The sequence below is a fragment of the Calidris pugnax genome, unplaced genomic scaffold, assembly GCF_001431845.1.
Source record: "Calidris pugnax isolate Ruff unplaced genomic scaffold, ASM143184v1 scaffold38, whole genome shotgun sequence".
Lineage (NCBI taxonomy): Eukaryota > Metazoa > Chordata > Aves > Charadriiformes > Scolopacidae > Calidris > Calidris pugnax.
Genome location: NW_015090995.1, coordinates 5,557,312 through 5,579,633, shown reverse-complemented (window position 1 = coordinate 5,579,633; position 22,322 = coordinate 5,557,312).

The window sequence follows — 22,322 nt, the reverse complement described above, 5'->3', positions numbered from 1 at the left end:
GCGGGGAGGAGGGCAACTCGTGGCTGCTAGGTAGATGTCCCTAAATGTGAAAAAAAGTACATAAGTGTTAGAAATAATAAATCAAGAAGCTGATTGAAAGGAAGAGTGAGCATTTCAGTAGTGAATGTGAGGGGATTGCTTGTCAAAGACATTGAAAGTGAAGACAAGTAAGCCAAGTGGTGCGTTTTTAATGAAATAAAGGGGACCTTGTAGAAGGATTGAAAACGTTGCATGAGAGTGACCAATTACGAAAACAATCTTCACAGTGACTAGGATGCAATTATATTTGCTTAAGTCTGCTGAGCGAATTGCTGAAATTGAGGCAGAGATAACAAGCAACTGGATGAGACTGGATAGGAAAGGTCATACTATTCAGAGAGATGCAGGAAGATTGTGAGAAAGCCTTTGCTTTCTAGATAAAGAGATAGGAAACAAGTTACCTTCACTCAGCCATGCTTTCCCAGCTCTTGAGCAAGACGTACAGCTAGGGCTCTGTGGCAAGGAACTTGGTTTGAAGGAAAGTCCAGCAGATGAGCTGACTCCAAAAGTCACGTGAGCTTTCTTCAGAGTGTTTATGTGGTTTGGGTTGTTTTTTTTTAGTGTGTTTAATCAACACTTTACCATGAAATTTTACCTTTCAGAAAACTACAGTTTCACAATGGAACCATTTAAGTTTGAATTCCAGACACTTCTACAGGAACACAATGCATGAACAGCTTCATGTTTTGCCAGGACACCAGGCACTAGAGAGACAGGCAAAGGTGGTGCTTTGGACAGAAGGTATGACTATCCTGGTTTATTCCACCTTTGGAATTAGCTCATAAATCCCAGTAGGAAATGAAAGTCATGATAGCTCTGAAATATTTATTGGTCTTTTTCCTTATTCTCTCTTCTTCTTTAATTATAGTAAGGTAGCAAACAACTTTACTCTCAATTAAACAGATTAACTGTGGTGTTTGAAATTTAACTCTCCAGTCCTCTGCTCTTGCAGTTTTAGCTAATGGTATGTGTGTTCACATGCTTGCCTGAAGATTTATCATTGCAAGTCTCCTTAGCCTGAACAGCTTATTAACCTTAAAGAGATTCATGGGGTTAATTGTTGACAGTCAAGCAGAGGATGAACCCCAATATGTTGTTTGTAAACAGGTTCTTGTGATTATTGAGACATGCACCCATATTTCCCTCAGAATTGACCAAAATACCCTCTAATATAGGTAGTAGCTATGGCAACTGTTTTAAAATATTTAAACAACACAAAATACACAAATCGTTATTGTGTGTAAGTTATTGCTGGCTTGCTACTACTGTGATTTATACAAGCTTTCATGAAAAGTCTGATTTCCAGCATGAATATGTAAAATGTGTAAGAGTCCAGGCGCTTTCCTACGAGGTTTCCATTTTTCTGATCTTTGCTCCCACCAGTGGTTCTTGCTAGGAAAATTAATCAGGAAGGGGTAAGCTGTCTGTGACTTTTAATATACCATTTTGATTTTTAAACAGACTAGAATAGGACTGTACTGAAATCTGGGGCTGCTTTGTCTGCGTAGCAGGAAACAGCTGATAAAACCACTCAGTGTTTTTTTTAAGCTTCATGTTCTACTGTGTAAGTGCTACTGTTAGAAGAGATTTGGGAGATGAACTTTGCCTTTGTCTTCATGCTAGCACTTCCTGGGGTGACTCAGCTGTATGTCATGGAAGCTCAAATGCTTCCTATAGAAAGCACAGCAGAAACACCTGAGACCAATAGGAAAGATTTATTGCTCAGGGCTGGTGGGTAGCAGATGGTGATCTGTGGTAGCTCTCTCCATTTGCCCGGGAAGCAACTGTAGGGAGAGGTCTTCTGCCTTTGAGTAGGGTTGGAAACACCTTTCACCAGGGGTTTAAGGACAGACAAGGGAGGATGCAGATGATATGGTGTCAAACAATTTTCTTCCTGGATTTGTTGCCTCTGGAAACAGATGGTAGAATTTCTGGATGAGAGGAAAGGAAACTGAGGCAGGAGGTTATAGGAACCACACCCAGATCTTACTTCAAGTTTTCTCAGCAACTTCTTTTCTGCTTTCCATGAAGATGACAACCATTAGTAAAAAGTCTGTAAAAATCGGATCGGAACTCAGTGATCAGAATTTTTAAGGTATGGATACACAAATGTTTGTTTATTTCTACTTCATAAAAATGTATACCAATAAAATAGAGGTGTATGCACCATTTTAAAATGTATATGCTGATGCTATATTTTAATTCTTTCTCTGTGATTTAATGTTTGATTCAGAGCTCTGAAGGGCTCATTATTAGAGTAATTTTAAAGAGTTTTTTCAGAAACTAAGTGGGACTATGTAATGTGGTGAGGATCTCTCCTCCTGGTGAGGAGAGAGAAAAACAAGGGAAATGAAAGAACAAGTACAGAGTGAGCCAACTAGAAGAATGGTATCTGGAATGCCATAAAAATGCTACAACTCTTTGGGGATTTTGGATTTGGTGACAGAAAAAATACAGTTAAGAATGTCTGTAAGAAAAGCAAAGGACTGAAATTTTCTTTTCAGATGGTTCTTATTGCAGGGATATAAGTACTTGTATCTACAGTTTCTAACATCAGCAATACCGAAGGTCGGACCACACTAGAATGTTATGACTGTGGTTGATAGACTCGAATTTTTCTGATGTATATTCTTATAATTGACACACAGTCTGTTCTTCAGCCCCTAAAGAGGTGTCCTGAGTGCAGGTCTACTCTGAAAGTGCTTCAAAATACAGATATATTTAGAAAAAAATGTATTTGTTGCATTTAAAGTAGTGTTGCTTCAGTCTCAGCTTGGAGAAACAAACCTAGCCTGAAAACACAATATACAAAATGAATTATTTCATTGTTCCATAATAGAGATAATAGAGGATTTTGGAAATAGGTTGGATGTTCCATATTCTATGTTATGAAAGCTGTCTGGTTTTCTTTACTGTGAGTTGCTCCTGTAAGCCCTTGATTCAGTACAGCATTTGCACCTTTGCTTTACTCGTAAACATGCGATTGTTCCCATTTGGGGAGGAGACAAAGTAGGGAAAAGATGATTATATACTTTAGTGCTGTGCTGGATTGGGACCCCAGCAATGCTTTCATCGTAGGTTTCTTGCCTTGGGTTTTCTGGAATGTGTTCTGTGACTTCTAGAAGGAAGTGATTTACATTTCATCTACAGCTTTATTCTCTTTGTACATAGCACCTTGTTCTGAATGCTTATGACTGGTAATAGTCCTTGCTGAAGAGAGAATTTCCAACCAGGGAAAACCATTTTGTGTATGGGTTGGGTTTTCAGCTCTGCTTTCAGGAAAAGGGCCTATGGATATGCTATTTCCAGCTGTAAATGTTTGTTTTTTAAAGTTCGTTAACAGATACTTACGCATTCAATTACAATCCGTGTACATAGGTAAAACTATAGAAGCTAATCCAAGGGAAAGTGTATAATGCCATAGTATTTGTCCAAGAAAATACCTTATTTTAAGCAGTAATTATATAGCTACCAGTCTTAATTCATTCCCCTCCTACCGGTTGTGTGAACAAGAAATTATTTCTTGATTAGCTTACTTGAATTGGACATAAGAGAAGATGGAAAGATAACTTCAAAATTATTAAATGTTTGTGCAAATCATAAGCTAGATTTGGGAAGTTTTCCTAATGCAAGGCAACTGGAGAATACCTATTTCAAAAGTGAGTTACTTTGAGTAAATCAAAGCAGCTATTTTAAGAATGAGATTACTCAAATTTTACATCACCAAAAATGTCACTGACATGTGACCCAAAGTAATCATGGGAAATTCATGTCTATCATGTTCTCATTTACTGAACGTAGCAAAGTAAATTCACATCAACAAGGTTAGTTTCTGTCTCTTGTCCGAATGTTAGTACCCTAGTACTAAGTATCATTTTCTGTATGACAGAAAATTTAGGGCAGCGAAGGGGTGATGGAATTATTGGAATGCATGTTTGCAATTCTGCATGCTGTAATTCAGTATGAAAATAATCTTGATTTTCTCCTACTTGATATTGCTGAGTGTCTTGAGATTAATTTTGAATTGGCTTAATTTTTGCCAGAATAATAACTTTAATATAAATATTGTGAAAACACATTACATGGAATATCCTATTGTAATGGTACTCTAAGGGAAAGCAGCTTGAACTACCTGTTGTAGGTGTTTGGGGCCATAAAAAAAAAAAATGGTGGTCACCTTATTGCTTGTCTAGGTCGGCCAGGTCACACTACTGAAACCTTCCATTCTTTTACATTAGAGCCACATAATTAAACCTATACTCATCCCTGCCTCTGCAGGTTCTGAGGAAAAAAGGTATTTTCTAGAGTAGGTTCCCACTGCATATGTACATGAAGACAGTTTCACTAATTTGCCTGTTTTCATATAGAAACAGTTGCCTATTTTAGAAATAACAGTGCTTTGATTGCACTGTCTTGCAGCTTTCAATGTCCACATAAGAGGAAAACTGACAGTTATGTTCCTCTACACAGATGTAATTTCCTCTGAACATGTTTCAGCCAGTACCTTGACTAAAACAGACAGAAAATATGCATTTGAATGAAAAGCAGAATTGCATTGCCTATGCAATGAAGCTGCTGTGCAGGTAACTTTAATTCTGGTGCTCTCTAGAGCCTGATAGCTTGCCTTTGCAAGAGGTTAATAATATTCAGAAGTGGATATAAATTTTACCCAGAAAGGATTAAAATTCACATAGCATGATTACTAGTTGAAAATATATTCCCTTTTCCAGATAGTGAAAAAAATCTTATTAACCAGCATGAACTTTTTTTTAATAGATTACTGTATACTGACACACACATGCATTTTTGTTACCTGGCTTTTTTTAAAAAAAAAAAAAAGATTTTAAATTACTGTCTTCTAGAGTACAAACTGAAATCAAGTTGTTTGGTATTGGTACATTTTAGCCATCAGTTAGATGGTTGTAAATCATAGTAAACTGAGCTCTGCAGCTTTCTCCATGAATAGGTATCAAAACCTAGACAACAATTCATGGACAACTTCAGCCACCACATTCCAGTCGGAATAATGTGAAAAATAGAAGAAAGAAACACATAAAACTGGTGAAAAACCTTCTGATGAAACCTTTAGTCCAAGCAGACAAATTAGACTTTTCTACCTTAATGCTTGACAAACTTACTTCAACAACAAGAAGCAAAAAAAAAAAAAGGCAGAACAAAGTAATTTTTCTGTTTTCATTTGAAAACCAAATTGTTTTTCATTTGTAAATATCACATTAAATATGTCGATTTAAAGAAAACTCCAAATATTTTTATTTACCGGGAATAATTTTCTTTTTTTCACAGGGGATTTAAAAATTGGTGGTTGAAAGCTTTTCTAGAAAAAGTAGTTGATTCCATTCCAACTGATGCAGAGAGAAATCACCAGTGACTAGTTGATCTGACACTAGGTTGGTGTTACTGCACAGATATCCTCAAGAAGAATATGGTGTATGCACCTTTAGTGTATTTCCTGCTCGTTCAGATAGAAGAATTTGCCAAAAGACAGTGAACTTATTTGAGATGAGCCTCCTGTCTCCCTGGCTGCCATCCTGTGTTGCTCTGCTGTTCTAGCAAGAACCCTTAAATCTGTTTAATTAAGCGTTATGCTGGTTGACTGTAACTATCATCTTGAACTATGGTGTGGAGTCAGGACCAAGCTCAGCTCTGCCCAGACAGTGCAGGGCAAGGCTGGCCTCCAGGAAGAGCTGGTTCTGCATCCAAAGTACTGACACTTCTGTCCTAGCCTGGCACCAGAGCTCTGGTCTGTTTTATTAGTGCTTAGAGTTACATGGGATAAATGTTCTCATTATCCACATTTGGAGACAAAGTTGAACTTGGATTTTGTAGCCAAAGATACTGCAGGAAGTGGCAAGGGGCCTAACCCTTCTCAGCGAGGTGGTTATGGATCTATGTCTATGCAGGGCTTCTTGTTTTATGGAACAGTTTAGAGGTTTGGATCTAAATGAGAAAACATACAGTTCATTCTTCTCTGAGAGCTTGTTTTGATCCCAGAAGGTGTCTGAATAAAGTACCTTGTGGCTCAGTGTCCTGTCTCTGGCAGCAGCTTTCAGGACATGCCTTGGGAAGAGTGTCAGAACAGGGCTAGCATATGTCCTCTCCTAATACTTCCTCATTTCCAGCTATTTTGTGTTAAAGAACTTCCTGAGCCTGGTGTCGTTTCTGTTTATTCATTATCCACCAGTCAACCACCTACAGAGAAGAGGAACAGCTGCTGTTTGTTTTGAACTTCATATATTTTCTGGCTTTGCTTATACCCCACAGCTCTGGGGGAAGGAGTGAATGATCAGTCCCACTTCCCCCTTCTCCATGCTCATCACAGGTTTGGGAGACCTCTGTTATATCCCCTCCAGTCATCTCTTTGCAATCCAAAGACTTTGTCACTGCGTAGGTGCAGTTGCATCAGAAAGGCTGTGGTGGATAAACATAACACATTGACAATCATGAAATAAAATCATATTGCATTCATTCTTAAAAATGGTAATGTGCTTTGGGATGACAGTTACTTGTCTTCAAGAATGAAAAACACTAGTTCTGGATGTAAAATTTTCCAATTTCAGATATGCATTTACATTACAGACCTGGCAGTTTAATGGTACTCTTATCATTCTGCTAAATGTGGTCATTTTATCCAAAAATGTAGTCATGTTAAGCTGTGACAGTTAGGAAAGCTGTTGGAATTGCTTATGGTCATAGAAAAAAAAATCATTGTTTGTTTAAATTGTCCCTAGGATCTGTGTGTCTTCTTTACTACACAGTGTAGGAAAATTACGTCTGCTCTGCTGTTGCTATATTGAAAAAACTTCCTCGTGCCTTATGACTGGTTGTCGTGTTTGATGGCTTTTCTCAAAGCTCTGCTCCCAGGCTCTTCTTATTATGAGAGAATCTCAATTTTCATTAAAACCAAAACAATACTCTAGAGCCTTCTTGAAGGCAGAAAGAAGATGTAAGCGTGCACAATGTACTTCAGAAGGTTTAAAAAATAAAAGACTAATGGAAAGTCCAATTAAACTAAAATGCATGATTTTATGAGTGCTGGCTAACAAATTTTTGAACAGCAATTTTTCAGAAGTTAGAAATCCTATCTATACTTACGATACTGCTGTTAATACTGGCATATAAGGATCTTCCATTTTCACAGCTGGAAACTTGAGTAGATGCTAAATGAAACACTTCACAATTAAATCATCCTTCAAGCACCCTTCTTCAGCTTGCCGCCTTTTAGATCTTCACTATGGAGCAAAATCCTGCATTCCTCTTGAAAGAGAAATAAAGAGGGGGGAGGAGAGAAAAATTAAGATTCAGTTGTGAAAGCAAATTCAGATAAGTAAATGGGAGACCTCTTTCTCTTTCCTAATCTTAGTACAAATGCTATTTAATAAGGTACCAAAAACATTCAATTAACATCAATCTATGCGAGATGCTACAAACATATTTATGAGGTCACACTCATTTAAAATATTAGAGGTGTAATTGCCAGCTGAGTGCTACAAGACTAAGTGGAACAATACATTTATCTCTCAAACATTTAGAAAAGCATCAAGAAAATGTTCCCATCTGCTGTACGATCAGACTAATTTAACTTTATACCAACTTTTGTATTAAAGCAACCACTTTAGATAAGAAAAGGACACATTCATATCTGTCACTTTCTTTAATTTGCAGCATGCATACTCTGTAGTTTTTGAGAAATGGTAAATGAACTACAAGTAAACACTGTCCTGCTCTTGTGGGGATTCTCACTTGAACTATTTAGCTGCTTCATGGATTTTTAGTGAGGTTGATTTATCCAGCAGCAGTAATTGAAATGGAAATACCAGTACCCAGCAGCTTTGAAATTTGGGACATTTAATGTGTAACTGATTTGATAAGAAAACTGGATGAGAATTCCAGGTTCAAGGAATAATTTCTTGAAGTATTGAGACTGGTACTGGTTGTATGAATCATTTGGATCCATTTACTCCATATTGGAAATATTGGTGTAACATTAATTTAAATGCAATGCCATTTACATATTACACATAAATAAGGTGAAGAACAATTTTTGCATCTTTTGTAGTAGTAAAAAAAATATTCTCACTCTTTTCCATGAGACTATTTGTGGCAATAATACAAATTCCAGAAACATGTAAAGCTTTGCAGAATTTTTGTGGAGACAAATTAAAGATGTTTTTAATTCATGTCCATATCGACCCCATAAAGAAAGTTTACCTCAATCTGTGACTAATACACTGTATATTGTGTCCGAGACAAATTACTTTGATATTGACCAATTTAATGCATGTTACTTCTGCAATTAATCATTATGGCAGGTTTTCCTCTGACTAAAAAGAAAAAAAAAAACTTTAAAAAGAAAGGAAGTAATGGCAAAAAAAAAAAGACAGCTGCTACATATACAGTAAACTGTGTACTGGCCCAGTAGGGCTGGAAGAGGAGGGGGTGATTGCATTTATCATCATCTGGTTAAGGAATGAGCAGGATCAAGTTTTCTGTGTTACAATCTGGCCAGTGCACGCATTTGGTTTAGTCTGTGGCCAGCCTGATCTCCAGGTTGTTAACAGTAGCTTATTCTTGCTCTTAATGCTTTCAGAAATTCAGAAGCTACTCATACACCCAAATTCTGCTGTGCAATAAGCGTATCTGCTTGCCACAGGATGCAGCAATTTCTGAATACACAGAGTACTATAGTTCACAAACTAAACTCTCTTAAAAGACAAACTGTGTTCGGATATGTCCCTGACAACTTACAAGCAAATTAAATAGTGGCCTCTTTTTTATCTACTACATAGTAAACCCTCTTTCTCTCTGCTAAAATTCTTCTCCATTACTTGGTCATCTGCTGAATCAATTATTTATAAGAAAGGAGGCTATAACCTTTTCCTCCTGGCCTCTATTTCTCCAGGGTATTTGATGTATTCACAGAAAGTCACCTCACTTCCTGAATTCCTCTTCTTAGAAATCAAAGGTCAGGAAAAAGCTGCACACTCACTGCATCCCGAAACACATCTAATCTTTGCTCCTTTTCTGTGTATTTTTTTCTTCTTCTAATTTCCCTTGAATACAAGACCAAAGAAAAGTGACTTTGAACTCCAACAGAAATAAAAGATCCTCATATGCCTTGTTGAGTATGTATAGCATCCACATGTGAAAATATTAGCAAACAGGCTATCAGTCACATTGCAGTACGTAGGTATATGGGTATTCTATCTGGGGATCTGTATTGTTTTTGAGCAGGAACTTACGCCAGAGACTCAAATCCCATTTGACAGTACTTTACCAACTTGGAATAAAAATAACTTCTATTTAAGCAAGAGACTTGATGGATGGGGCAGAGCTTCCCAGAACTCTTTCAAAAGAATCCAACTTCTCAAACCCAAAAACTGCTTGTAGGAATTCCCATTGGGAAAGTTTTTTTAACGCACGGATGGAATTCTAATGACAAGAGAGATTCCCCACCATATGCGAGCTCTAACTGTAACAACAGACAGCTTGGCTCCTACGCTGGCCAAAACTGGAAGCCTAAAAAAAATCAGGACAAGCATTGTAGGTGACAGGTCTTGAACTGACACAGGGGGTGGGCATGTCTGTGAACACTGTGCATTTAAGAGGAATCTGTTATTGGGTGTAAAAGAGGAAAGGTGGGCTGTTAGTGAGAGGCTAAGAAAACCACATCTGCAGCAACACATTGAATTGTTATAAGTGAAGGCACACCCACATGAATTTTTTTTCAAGACCAAAGGGAAGATCTTTATAATTTGTAAGGTTCTAATTGATTAAATTTAATGTGCAACGGTAATAGCAAATACATCATTGTGTGGTCAATGTTATGTAGGAAGAATGTGCAAAAAGTAGACAGGCATAGCCTTTTTGGGAGGATCTAAAAGAGCTGAAACTCAGGCAGACTTTCTGGGTAAAAAACTTAGTGCTGACATTGTTTCTAATAGCACAGAAAACAGGCAGAAGCTGAGTGCTTTGCTCACATTTAGCATATAATGACGATGAGACCATACAGAGGTAGGTAAAGATTTCATTTTGGATAAGCTAAAGTCCTGTGACTCACTGATTGTTGAATTCAGTTGTATAGACTATGTTTGCCTGCTAGGCAGAATAAGGGGAGATGGAAAGAAACACCTAAAATAGAGCCTTACAGAAGATTCTTTCTCCATCTACATATTTCTCCCCAAAAGTGGAAGATAGAATAAGAACAAAGATTCTCTGAAACAGAGGTATAACAACTTATTTAAGTCATTTTTTTTACCACAAAAATGACATTGAGGTGCTGGAGAAGGTCAAGAGAAGGGCCATGAAGCTTGTGAGGGGTCTGGAGAGTAAGCCTTATGAGGAGAGACTGAGGAAGCTGTGGTTGTTCAGCCTAGAGAAAAGGAGGCTGAGGGGAGACCTTATCACTCTCTACAACTGCCTGAAAGGGGGATGTAGAGAGGCAGGGGTTGGTCTCTTTTCCCAAGTCACAGGCAATAGGACGAGGAAACGGCCTCAAGTTGTGCCAGGAGAGGTTCAGATTGGATATTAGGAAAAATTTTTACACTGGAAGGGATATTAAGCACTGGAATGGGCTGTCCAGTGAAGTGCTTGAGGCACCATCCCTGGAGGTATTTAAAAGATGGGTTGACATAGAGCTTAGAGACGTGAATGGTTTTTTTGTCAGAGTTAGATTGATGGTTGGACTAGATGATCTTAAAGGTCCCTTCCAACCTAGACAATTCTATGATTCTACGTACATTTGGTGGGGTTTTTTTAATCTGCAACAAGTAAAGAATTTGTTGCTCATTGTGAATAGAATTATCTCCTTCACAGAAACATACAGAATACTATATGCTACTAGAAAGCTGAGTAGTTGGCAGTGATTATCTGTATGTCACTTCCCAACAGTAATACTTGTTTGATTTGTTTGAAATTTTGTGATTTATTCTTTACAAATGCCATCAAGAATGCATTTGGTATGCTGTCAACTAGCTACTGTGACTCAGTGCAACACTGTAAAGAGCAAAGTATTATATTAGATTTATATGGAGTGTGTAGCATTGTAAGTTTTCAGACACTTATGACATAGCGTGTTGTGATGAATGGGAAGCCCTTTCACTTAAACCTGTTTGAGATCAAAAAAAATATATGAAGAAAAAAAGGAGACACTAATTCATGTAACACAATTCTTCAGCTGAGATGCATACTATACACAATTATACATATATATACATATGCACATATTATACACAATTACACATCTCTGCCAGGTCAGAGTGAATAGTGATCCTTCACATTCAGCTTCTTCTGGAAGAGTGGAAAGGAAGACCAAAGATGCATATGTTATGCTATTAGTGGAACTTAAGGGATGCATGAAGTTAACATTGAGGTGCAGGGTAAAGGCAACCCAAAATCAGTGTCATACTAAGTAAAAACTTGTTCACTTCTTCCCAGTGTGGAATATTTGAAATGTACTTTTACTCTTGTGTTAGACATTGGTTTCTTGGCAATGGACTTACGATGAACTTATTCACAGAGTGACTGCACAGTGCACATTCACCTCTTGGCAAGTGGTTTCACCATCTGTTGAACGCATGTTGGGCATATATGCCATAATTTTCTCCATAATTTCATGGGTGGAAGCAGAGAAGCCTTCATCCTCCTGCTACAGAAAGCCTCATGCAAGGCTGAAAGCCCTGCAATTTTCAGAAGTCAGCTGCGTGTTGGTAAAATATAACAGAAAGGAAATTGCTGAGTGGTAGTGGGCTAATGAGGCGAGTTGTTCACAGAACCCTCTGTTCTAACGTGAGGATGGAAGGACTGCTGTTCTTGCTGTACCTGCATCACCTGTGCAAAACAAGTTGATGACTAAATGTCACAGCTGTAAGATTTGTAAATCGCACCTTAGAAAAGGATTCTCCTGCTCTTTGCCCTGTTACCCTTTTCTTTAGCCATCAGTAGTGGCACTGAAATGCCTTCAGACAACTTAGTGTTCCCCTCTTAAAAAGTCCTGTTAGAAAGTTTCAAACAATAACATTCAAATTTAGAAATCTATAGGCGTTAGGACAATGTCTTCTATCTTGTTTGTGCTGATAGAGCAAGAACTAAAAAGAAAAAAGATTATAAACCACCTCCGTCTTTATCAACTTTCTTTGCATGTTCTGCACAGTGTTCTGTACTTTAGCATGCTGATTCCAGTCTGGCAAATCACAGACACCCCATTTATCTTAATTTCTGTTAATAGTATACACAGATGTCTGAGGCAGACAGTAAAATATGAATTTGTAATTATTTTAGGTGTACAATAGTCATAACTGTGAAGCACACTGTCCAGCAGAACAGATAGAATAGGAGAGAAAAATTCTGAATTTTCATTGTTGTCTTTTTATTCCTTTTCCTCCAGCTGTGATATTTGTTACCCAGCTGCTATGCACACAGCTTCTCCCTTTGTCAGTGATCTGTCGCTTATGTCTACAATTTTGAAGCGTGAAAAAAAGTGTGATTGTTATTTGAAACAGCATAGTTTGAAATAGATATTATACTTTTGATAGCACTGAGGGAACATTTTGTTCACAGAACCCCCAAATACTTGCTTGTAAGTAATCCAAATTTTTTCTTTTTCTGTCTGGAGTGCAAAATGGGAGATGAGGTTAATCACCCCTCAGTAAAGCTTTGCCTTGATAGTTCAGCATCACCAATTTCAAGTGTAAATAGGTAGTACTTTAGGTACTTCAGGAACGTTTAGTGAAATGGGAAAGGCCAAAATAAGTAGGTTTTATTCTCATATTTTTATTAAATTGAAACCTGGCTTATTTTCTAGTAGATGTGAAACAGTTCTTAACTTCAGTGGATCTTTCTTGTCAAGCACTGCTGTGTGTATAGAAGTAAAGCCAGTAAAGAGAAACATTGCAGACCTAAAAGATAATAGACATGTAGGGGACAGAGGAAGAGGGGGAAACCTATGTTTGATGGGCATTTTGTATCCATATCTATGTATAGAAATTTATCTCATATTTCTTGTCAGTTATGGTGCTTATATTGAAGCTGTCTCCTATTTTCTGTTGGAAGAAGGCATCCCAAACAATGAAGGATCATATTAGAAGGGAAAGGCATAAGGAAGTTTACCAAATGAAAGCAGAAAAGTAGCACAGGTAAAATAAACTAGCTGGGGCTGAAATTAAGACATGAATAGCTGTTTCTTTAATTTTTTGAAGGCTGTCACTGATTATGGGTCCTTATTATACCCATATATATTATATATATTATACCCATATATATATTATACCCATATATCTGCTTTACTCGCCTCCTTTTGCATAGTGTCATGTTAGAGGCTTGAGTCATTGGACAGCTTGTTGTCATTTCTTGTGTGAAATTAAGCTGGGAATTATGACCTTTTCAGTTAAACTTCATATTTAATTTTGTAGCTTATTGTGAGCTGGCAGAAAGTACTGTGGTAATTTCCTATCATCTTGATCACACTTGGGGACCTTTATTCATAGCAAAATAACTACAAAACTCCCTGAGGCATGAAGAAGAATATTTTCTTCAAAACATTTAATATGGCTCTTAGATATTTACCCTTTCCTCAACTGAACAATATTTCCCTTTGTATTCTAAAAATAACCTTCAGGGTAGTTTGCACAAAAGAGCATAGTATTCGTAAACTCAGCAATCCATCATTGTGTCGTAGGTGACCTGCATTATTTTACCTGTATGTTCTTTGACATGGTCAGTGTTTGAGCACCTTTAGCTATGGCAATATGTTTTCAGTTGTAATGGTTTTAGTATGTGTCTTTAAAGAGTTTCAGATGAGGCTTTGAAATCAAATAAAAGATTCTTCAGCATATATTTGCTTATAAATTTCTGAATTAATGTACAGAAAATGAAATTTCACATCAAAGTATGTCAACAGCCTATATCAATTAAAATATAAAATAAATTAATAATTTTCCATTTGCCAAAGTCACTAAATGTGTTAATTTCATTTGCTCACCTGAGTTTGTTGCTTTGGCAATATAAGCTCACTGCATGATGCAACTCTGCCTCTCTGTCACTCTTTCTAACCAAAAGTTTGCAAGATTTTCTACATAAATAATTCTAACAAAGGTGATTCATAAGCCTTTTGTTTTCACTTGATAACTCTCAGTCTGAGACCATAAAGGTAAATTCAGCTGGAAACTAGAGGAAAAAAACCCCTGCAATCCTTCCACAGTTATCATGTAGTCTTTCCCAGCGTGACACTGATCATGCCAATTTATAGCAAAGGATGTAATGAAATTGCCACACCAAGTAAGCTAAAAGTACAACACATTATGTTGCCGAGCACCATGCATAAAAGATTTTTGACAGATGCCGTACTGCTCAGTGTTCTGAAAAGAAAATCATTATATCAAGCTCAAGAACAAAGGCTAGATTAAATCTCATATATTTCCCTGGATGGACACTACTCCACACATGCGAGTATCTCAGGCATAATTGAAGGAAGGTCTGCTGACCACAGAGGTACAACCTGCACCTTCTGGGCACGGTGCTCACACTAAAAACAGCAGGAACCAGATACGAGTGGCATCTGTGAGCAGAGTAGTTTCATCCAATAATGTCCATGAAGCCTTTTGCTAGTGTTTGTGCACCTCAGAGGGAGTCTCTAGAATCTGATGCTCGTGGGAGAAGCTGCAAGGAAGCTTTGTGGAAGAATTGGTCCAACAGGGGCATCTTCAGTGACGCTTTGGGCTGAAGTAACATTGAAAAGGTTCAAAGAGGTTATTAAGCCTGAGACCTCTGCGTTTGAAGGAATGAGTGTCTACAGCAATAAGTAAAGCTGTTGACACTGTAAAGACTGTAGTCTGGCCAGTAAAAGGAAAGGACTTGTACTGTGTACACAAAATGTTGCTCTGTTGCACTCTTAAAGGCAAACTGGCTTAGTGGAGCAAGGAATACCTTGCTTCCAAGAAGACCACAAACCGCAGAAATTGCAGTAGGCTGGATTTTTCACAGCTGCATGCAGAAACAGTGCCACAGCCACCCTTATTCAGGCTGAGACAACATCCATTTGGGGAAGAGCTGAGAGTACTGACACAGAGCCAATTTGTAAGGCTACAAATTGCAGCAGGCTAATTAGGAGTACCTGAAGACATTCTCAAGGATGTGACCATAGGGGGAAAAAGGAAAGTGGAAAAGTGGAAAACAAAGTAATTGTAGAGCAAACATATTTGCCAAACTTAAATAAGCTAAAGAAAGAGGACTGTTGCAGGTAGGTTGTCCAAGGGTATCTCTGCTTGCTGTGTTAGGAGCTTTTCCTCTTTGAAACTGCTCACTCTTGGCCATAGCAGCACACTTGAAGCATAGCATAAGTAATTGCTGACGACTATAGAGAACACTGGTAACTACCAGTATCACACCATGTCAAGGCTGCTGACAAAAGCACATGATGTGCTTCCTTTTCAGCCTCAGTCATTGGGTTAGAGACTGTGCAGATAGAAACGAACATGCATCAAAGTGATTTTCTTGGCAAACCAGCAACCTGTGTACAACTAACAAATAGAGGAAAAATACTGTAGGCAAATAAATAGAATTTAGGTGGTTGTGATCTATACAAACAGAGTGTCACTTCCTATCCATCTGCCTCGTGGGCTCCTGCAGTCACGTGTGGCAGGATGGGGGCAGGTAGGGAACGGTTTTAGTGCTCCTTCAGCTTGAATAATGAAGCAGAATTGAAAATTATCTACTTTGAGCTACTCAAAATCTTCAGTAGAGTTAAGTCTGGCCTCTTGTTGGGGGAAGAGAGCGAGTCCCAGAGGTAAAATAATCGGTCGGTGTTGGGGGGAATCCCCATGATGGCAATGCTGGCAGAAATGCTTCCACTTCTTGTGACCTATATTTCACTTCAACACTGTAACTAATACAGCTTTGGGATTGGAAATGCTTTTGTACCTCATGGGTAGAAATATGTACAGTGGTTTTACTGATTTTCTTGGGACTAGTCTTAGGAGTGAAGTTACTCATGCAATTGATTGCAAGCTTACAGTTTGGGGGTCTAATTTCACACTATAATGAATAACTAACCTGATTCTTTCATCTTCTTCTTCCCATATTTGAACACTTTCCTAGAGCTGTGATATTGTGTGGGGTATGAGCTATTTGCATCATGCTAGTGTGTTAATAAAGAGTTGATGTTTGCTATTTATACACAATAATACCCTCTAGAGTATTTAACATATAGCACAATATTCCTGTTAAGGTATAAATATGGTACTGTTGTCCTTCAGTAGGAAATACCATGCATCAGCAGTTTTATAGGTCACTGCAAATAAGAATCAAGAAAAAAAACATATAGTCTACCATACCTACACTCATCCCTCTATGTGACAATAACCATTTTTAAGTTGCACAGAACATTGTTGCCCACCCTGAATCTATTCCATGATTTTTTATGTTGGAGCCCAGAGCATCACTCTGGAAGTCATGTTACAACATGCAAACATCAGTCTGAAAAAAACCTTTCCAATCAATAACTACATAAGCTTACAGAATATAGACAGACTGTAGCATGGTTTTTAAATTCAGAAAGCAAGCAAAAAAAAGGCCTTTGGTATTTTTTCTGTTGTCAGGGTCTCTATAGGACCAGTTGTCCAAGCCCTGTGGCTCCAGAAAATGCCTGGTCCTCTGCCCACCTTTTTTGGTGCAGATTTTTCAGTATGTGGGCGGATGATTCTACGTTTAGAAATGGAGAGTTATTCTCCCAATGCTTTATTTAAACATGAAGACAGTATGTTAGGATTTTCTGGGAAAACATGCACTAGGGAATATAGTTGGTCAAGAAATGAAATGGCTAAATTTGCTTTAAAGTCATGTTAGAAATTACGTAAAGCTTGTTTGTTTATCACCTTCTTATATTACCTTTTCCTTCAAAGTCTTCTGCTCTAAGAAGTCTGGTCTAATCCCTTCTGTTTTATAATCATAGATGTTTGGCTTGCTGCATTGCTTTGATCTGAGATGCAATTTAATTTTTTGACCTGCTGAGCTTTTTGTGTTTTCACAATTCTTGTTTGTTAAAGGTTTGATTTAAATGCATATCCTAGGGAAAGTATCTGAACCCCAGAGTCTTTTGTGTTTAACGGGATTCAAAGCACGGTATACTGACATATGTCTTTCTTTCAAAGTGCTCTATGTAGCTGGTTGAAATCGTGGCCATCTGTCATTTAATACCCGCCAAATGCCAGCTGCAACCGTGGCACTGGTTCAGTAGCCTTCAGTACAGTACCTGCTGTGGACAGATTTGCAGCCATATCTGAGGTCAGGTTTGGTATTAGCTTCATGAAACACAGGATGGGATGAAATACAGAATCTTTCAGGAAGTCCGGTTTTTGCCTGCATTGTCATTAAAGAGACACCTGGAACGCTCATGTCCTGAAGAGTCAAAAACTTCATTAAAATATCATGTTTCTGAACATGTGAAGCTCTGTCTTGGCCGTTCATGCGCACACTCAGAGTGGCAGTGCTGGCTATGAATGGTGTAGAAATTGTTTCGCTTCTTTCTCAGGCTGCAGACACTGTTCAGTTGGCATCACAAGTTTTTACATTATCTAATAAAAAGAGATTGCTTCAACTTGCAAAATAGCTTGTAAAGGGTTTTATCACACAATATCACAAGGTATGCAGCTCTAGTGATAAGTTTTAGATTATTTTCTCACTCAAAACAAATGTCTGTGTATCCCAGAGAGCTCTCTCAGCTGGAGCTGGTAGTAATTTTTGACAGCTATTTTTCTTTTAGCAAATATCTATTTCTCCATCAGGTAAAAGCATGCTAGGTGTGGTGAAGGGTACTCACAAAAGCTAATCCTGACAGATTCCCTTTGCAAATAATAGTGAGTTACTTTGAATTGCTTTTTAACTTGGACTTCTCTCCATGACCTTCCTCTTAAATATGATGGCCTTAAAAGTCTTCGCAAATGCTCTGTTCACCTTGCAAAAGATTTTGACTGGGCCATGTTCTTAGAGTGGCCAGCAACCTAAAAAAGAACTACCTAGGATGTGAAAACCTGGCTGTATATTTTCCCAATTCACACATTATTGGTCCAATCTGTGGGCTAAGTGGGAATGTCTGCTCCACCTCTTGACTTGTCACAAAAGTCTTCAGAGGGTTCTGGTTTTATCCTGGGTCAGAAGGGGATTGCTTGTTGAAATGTCAGTTTTAGGGAAAAATTATTTCTCATTTAGGTCTAGTTTTAGCCTTATCTAATATCATATACTATAGCTTGCACAAATGGGTGCAAATCATATTTTACCTAGTGGCAAACCTTCCACGTATTTTTATGATAGTTTTGGCTGCAGTTTCCTGAAAGGCAAATGCAAAAATCTGTTAAAACAACTTGAAATATTTCAGTCATTGTTCTTGCTCATAAAAGAAAAACTCTTATTGTTTTCATGGTGCAAAGGATATCACAATATTCTTGGAGTTGTTATCTTTTCATGGTTTCACAAGCTTCACAAGAATCCCAAGTGAATGTTTGACTTACTCTTTCAGCATTTCAAATCATAGAGGGGCTTTAGAAAACTCACGCTAAGAAACCATCTCAAATCTTATCATCAGTAGTCCCAAGACCTAGTTTCTAAGTCATCTGGGAAAAAAATAATATCTCCATTTCAATACTGAAATACTCTTTCTAAAATCCAGTCAAATGAGAAGAGTTGAAGGTCATGACTTAACTAGAGTCTTCTGAAAGTAAATCTAGAGTCCAGCAGGATCCACATGAAGGGTAGAGAATTGTGTCTTAGAAAAGAGAAATTATGAAGCAGGTTTTAGCTGAAAAAATTCAAAACTCTGAAATTTAATTTTACGACTTTTTGTTCATCACTAATTCTAAAGACAGCTAATAGTTACACTCAAGTCTGCAAGGTTTGCTGGGGTGATAGAAATTGGCTTAGTGTCTGAAGGTGTTTGAATAGCAGCATTTTAAGTCCCTGATCTGAAGTTAGATGCCAGGGACTCAGATACCTAATTGAGCTAAATGGACGCAAACTAATGTACCTGCATTATTTCATCCTGTGAGAATCCTGCCCTGTAACTTAATGAAGTGTTTAACTTCTAAGTTTTGTTGGCCCATAAACACATAAATGTTAATAATCTGATCTATAGCAAAATACTAGCTCTGATAGCAAAATTCAGTAACTATATCTTCTTCTGGGAATAATGACCATAAAATCTAACTCTTGTGTAGTCTTTTTCAGGGCTACAACTCCTATGAATTTCTACCAGGCTTAAAGAACAAATTTCATTTTATATGGCCAGTATCATTTAATACTCCAAAGTATCTATTTGTATCTATATCTATATGTGTGCATTACAAATTCACAGAATCATGTTAAGTGCATTAAGTTGAATTCAAACAAAATGCTGTAGAACTACAGCATTCGGGTTAGATATAAATAGTCCTGTAGCATTATTAATAGATGTTGAGTTGTCTATTTTTAAGTTTCTGTATTTGCATTTCTCTCAAATGTTCGTAAAATACAGGTGAAGTGCCCCTTTTGAAAGAATGAGGTCTTTGTTCATAGAATCACACGCTCATAGAATAGTTTGTGTTGGAAGGGACCATTAAAGGTCATCTGGTTCAACATCCCCTGCAATAAGCAGGGACATCTTCAGCTAGATCAGGTTGCTCAGATCCCCATCCAACCTGACCTTGAATGTTTCCGGGTATGGGGCATCTACCACCTCTTTGGGCAACCTGCACCAGTGTTTCACTACCCCCATTGTAAAAAATTTCTTCCTTAAACTAAAAGATAGTAGACTAGGTTTAAAACCGTTACCCCTTGTCCTATCACAAGAGGACCTGCTAAAAACTCTGTCCCCCTCTTTCATGTAAGCCCCCTTTAAGTACTGAAAGGCCACAATAAGGGCTCCCTGGAGCATAACCCAGAGGTTTTATATGCAGCTCTGAATTCTGCTGGAATTTGTTTACCTATTTATTCCCTTTATTATTCAAGACTGTGACATGCAGAGTGGTGAGGCAGGTAGAAATCATAGACTTGTCTTCTTATTTCTTGCCTCTTCTTTCAGTTACTCTTATATATGTTGATTAGGTTCAAAAAAATTTGTCACGGGGTAAAATCTTAAGACCAATTCTTTCCACAAGTCTTGAAGAATTTTATTTAGTGGTATGATTAAAGGAGAGAGACTTCCACAGGTAACTCAGTCCTTGTAGACAGTGTGTGTGTGTTGACTAGTCAGTTGTCACAACCAAGTTTGGACTGATCTGCACAGTAGTTTATGAAGATAGCCAGGGGTTCTACAAAACAAAAGGTTTACATTTCAATTAATGCCTTCATCTAGCCATAGGAAAGATGGCTTTAAACACATGTTTTTCTCTCCATTGAAGGATGTGGGTTCTATCTACTTCAGAGTATTTTATAAGGTAGCAATTATTTCCTGTGACAAAGGAAATTCTGGAATCTAGAAGTGTTAAAATACATTATGTCAAAAGTATCTCTGAGTGTCTATGATATATATAATGTCAAACACACTTTAATGTCCTAGCAATATGGATTAGTACAAAGAATTAATTAAAATCCACCAAATCAGAACACTTGGATAAGAGGAGATAGACTAGAAGATTGTGGTGAATTAGCCCCAGCCAGCAACAGCAAACCAGGTGGTTGTTTGCTTGCTTGAACCAGGACAATAATCTAATATGTCATCCTTGTGTGTAAATAATATTGTAAAAGATAACTGCATAAATGCAGTACTGAATGAAATGGAGTTTTTAAGAATAGAGAAGTGCAATGAAGAAAGTAGCTAATCTATCATAGATTATTCATAAATGTTTTGAGTCAACTGATTTTTCACCTATCGTGAGTGCAACCCTCATCCTTAATAACCTGAAATTTTCCATAAATGGTACCTTTTTTTTGTATTTTCCCCAAGATCAGCTCCTCTGCAGCATGTCACTGTATTTGATTCCTTGTGCCATAAAAACCATTCTCTACACAATGACTGTAGGATGCTACCATTAAATTTCATCAGTTTTTTCTCAACAAAGAAATATGACTTGCCAGTAAAGGTCTCTGTTGGAAACAGAAATGGAACTCAGCATTCTCAAACACAACAGAATCCTGAGGCGTTGCTGAAAACTGAGCTTCTTGATTCTGCCCCTCCAAAATTACTTGGATAACCTTAAGCCTTAAAGATTCCATGTTTTCTTCTTTCCAGGGAGCTAGGGCAATCCTGCAGAATTTTTAGCAGCTGGAAATTTGGCAATTTTGTCTGCTCTAATCTCTGACGACAGTGTCAATTTTTCCAGTATAAAATAAAATTCAGCTGTTTGCTTTTGAATTCTTTCCTTCCTCACACCAAAACCACCTCCTAAAATGCACTCTTGAAAATAACCATGAACAATTGGAAATGCTCATTCGTTATTTACATATATAGTCTATTTTCTTATTTTTAAGTAAAAAGAGCAAAATTGTTGCAATTTACCATGAAAGAAGATGTTTTAGCACTCTTTAGGCGAGTATGGCAGCAAACTACCATGATAGGCAGCAAGCTACCATGATGACATATTGCATTGATAGGCAGATAATCAAGCAGAAAAAATATCTGATAATAGAATCTCTCTGAAACATGGTGCAAAGCCACAGAGATATCATGTGGCTTTGCACCACATGATGCAAAAATCTAAAAAAAAAAGAATTGGCATTGCAGTCTTGACACACTTATTTTAATAAATAATTCAAACACAGTAGTTTTCAAAAAGTTTCAACCAGCGCTTGGAAGCACACTGCAGAAATCTGACATTCAAATGTTTGCTTCCTATGGGTAAATGCAGCTAGTAATTGAAATGTAAACCTTTTGTCATGTAGGACTTTCCAGGTTTTAAGGCAAGAGACTGTTCCATTATTCCAGGATAATAACCCCGAGGAGAAAACCACAACAGTGTGTCTGAAAATTTTCAAGTTGCTTAATGCTGTAAAATGTACCCGGTACTTGAGATTGCCACTATGTTTCTCAGCGCTAATTTTTCCTAATAGAAATAAGTCACTTCCTATGAATTTTAATAGAGTTTAAAACATGGTAACATATGGAGGGAATGTTTAGTATTTTAAACCTGTGGCACTTCTGCCTTTGTGGTTGTGTAATGACATTCCCACATATTAAGGTTAACAGGGATCTTTGCAGTGCTTTTTCCGGTACTCTATCTGGGAGTTTTGGCCAGTCACTCCTTGCTGATGATTATTTCTGCAATTATTTTAGTAGCTTTGAATTAGGCAGTTGGATCCATAAA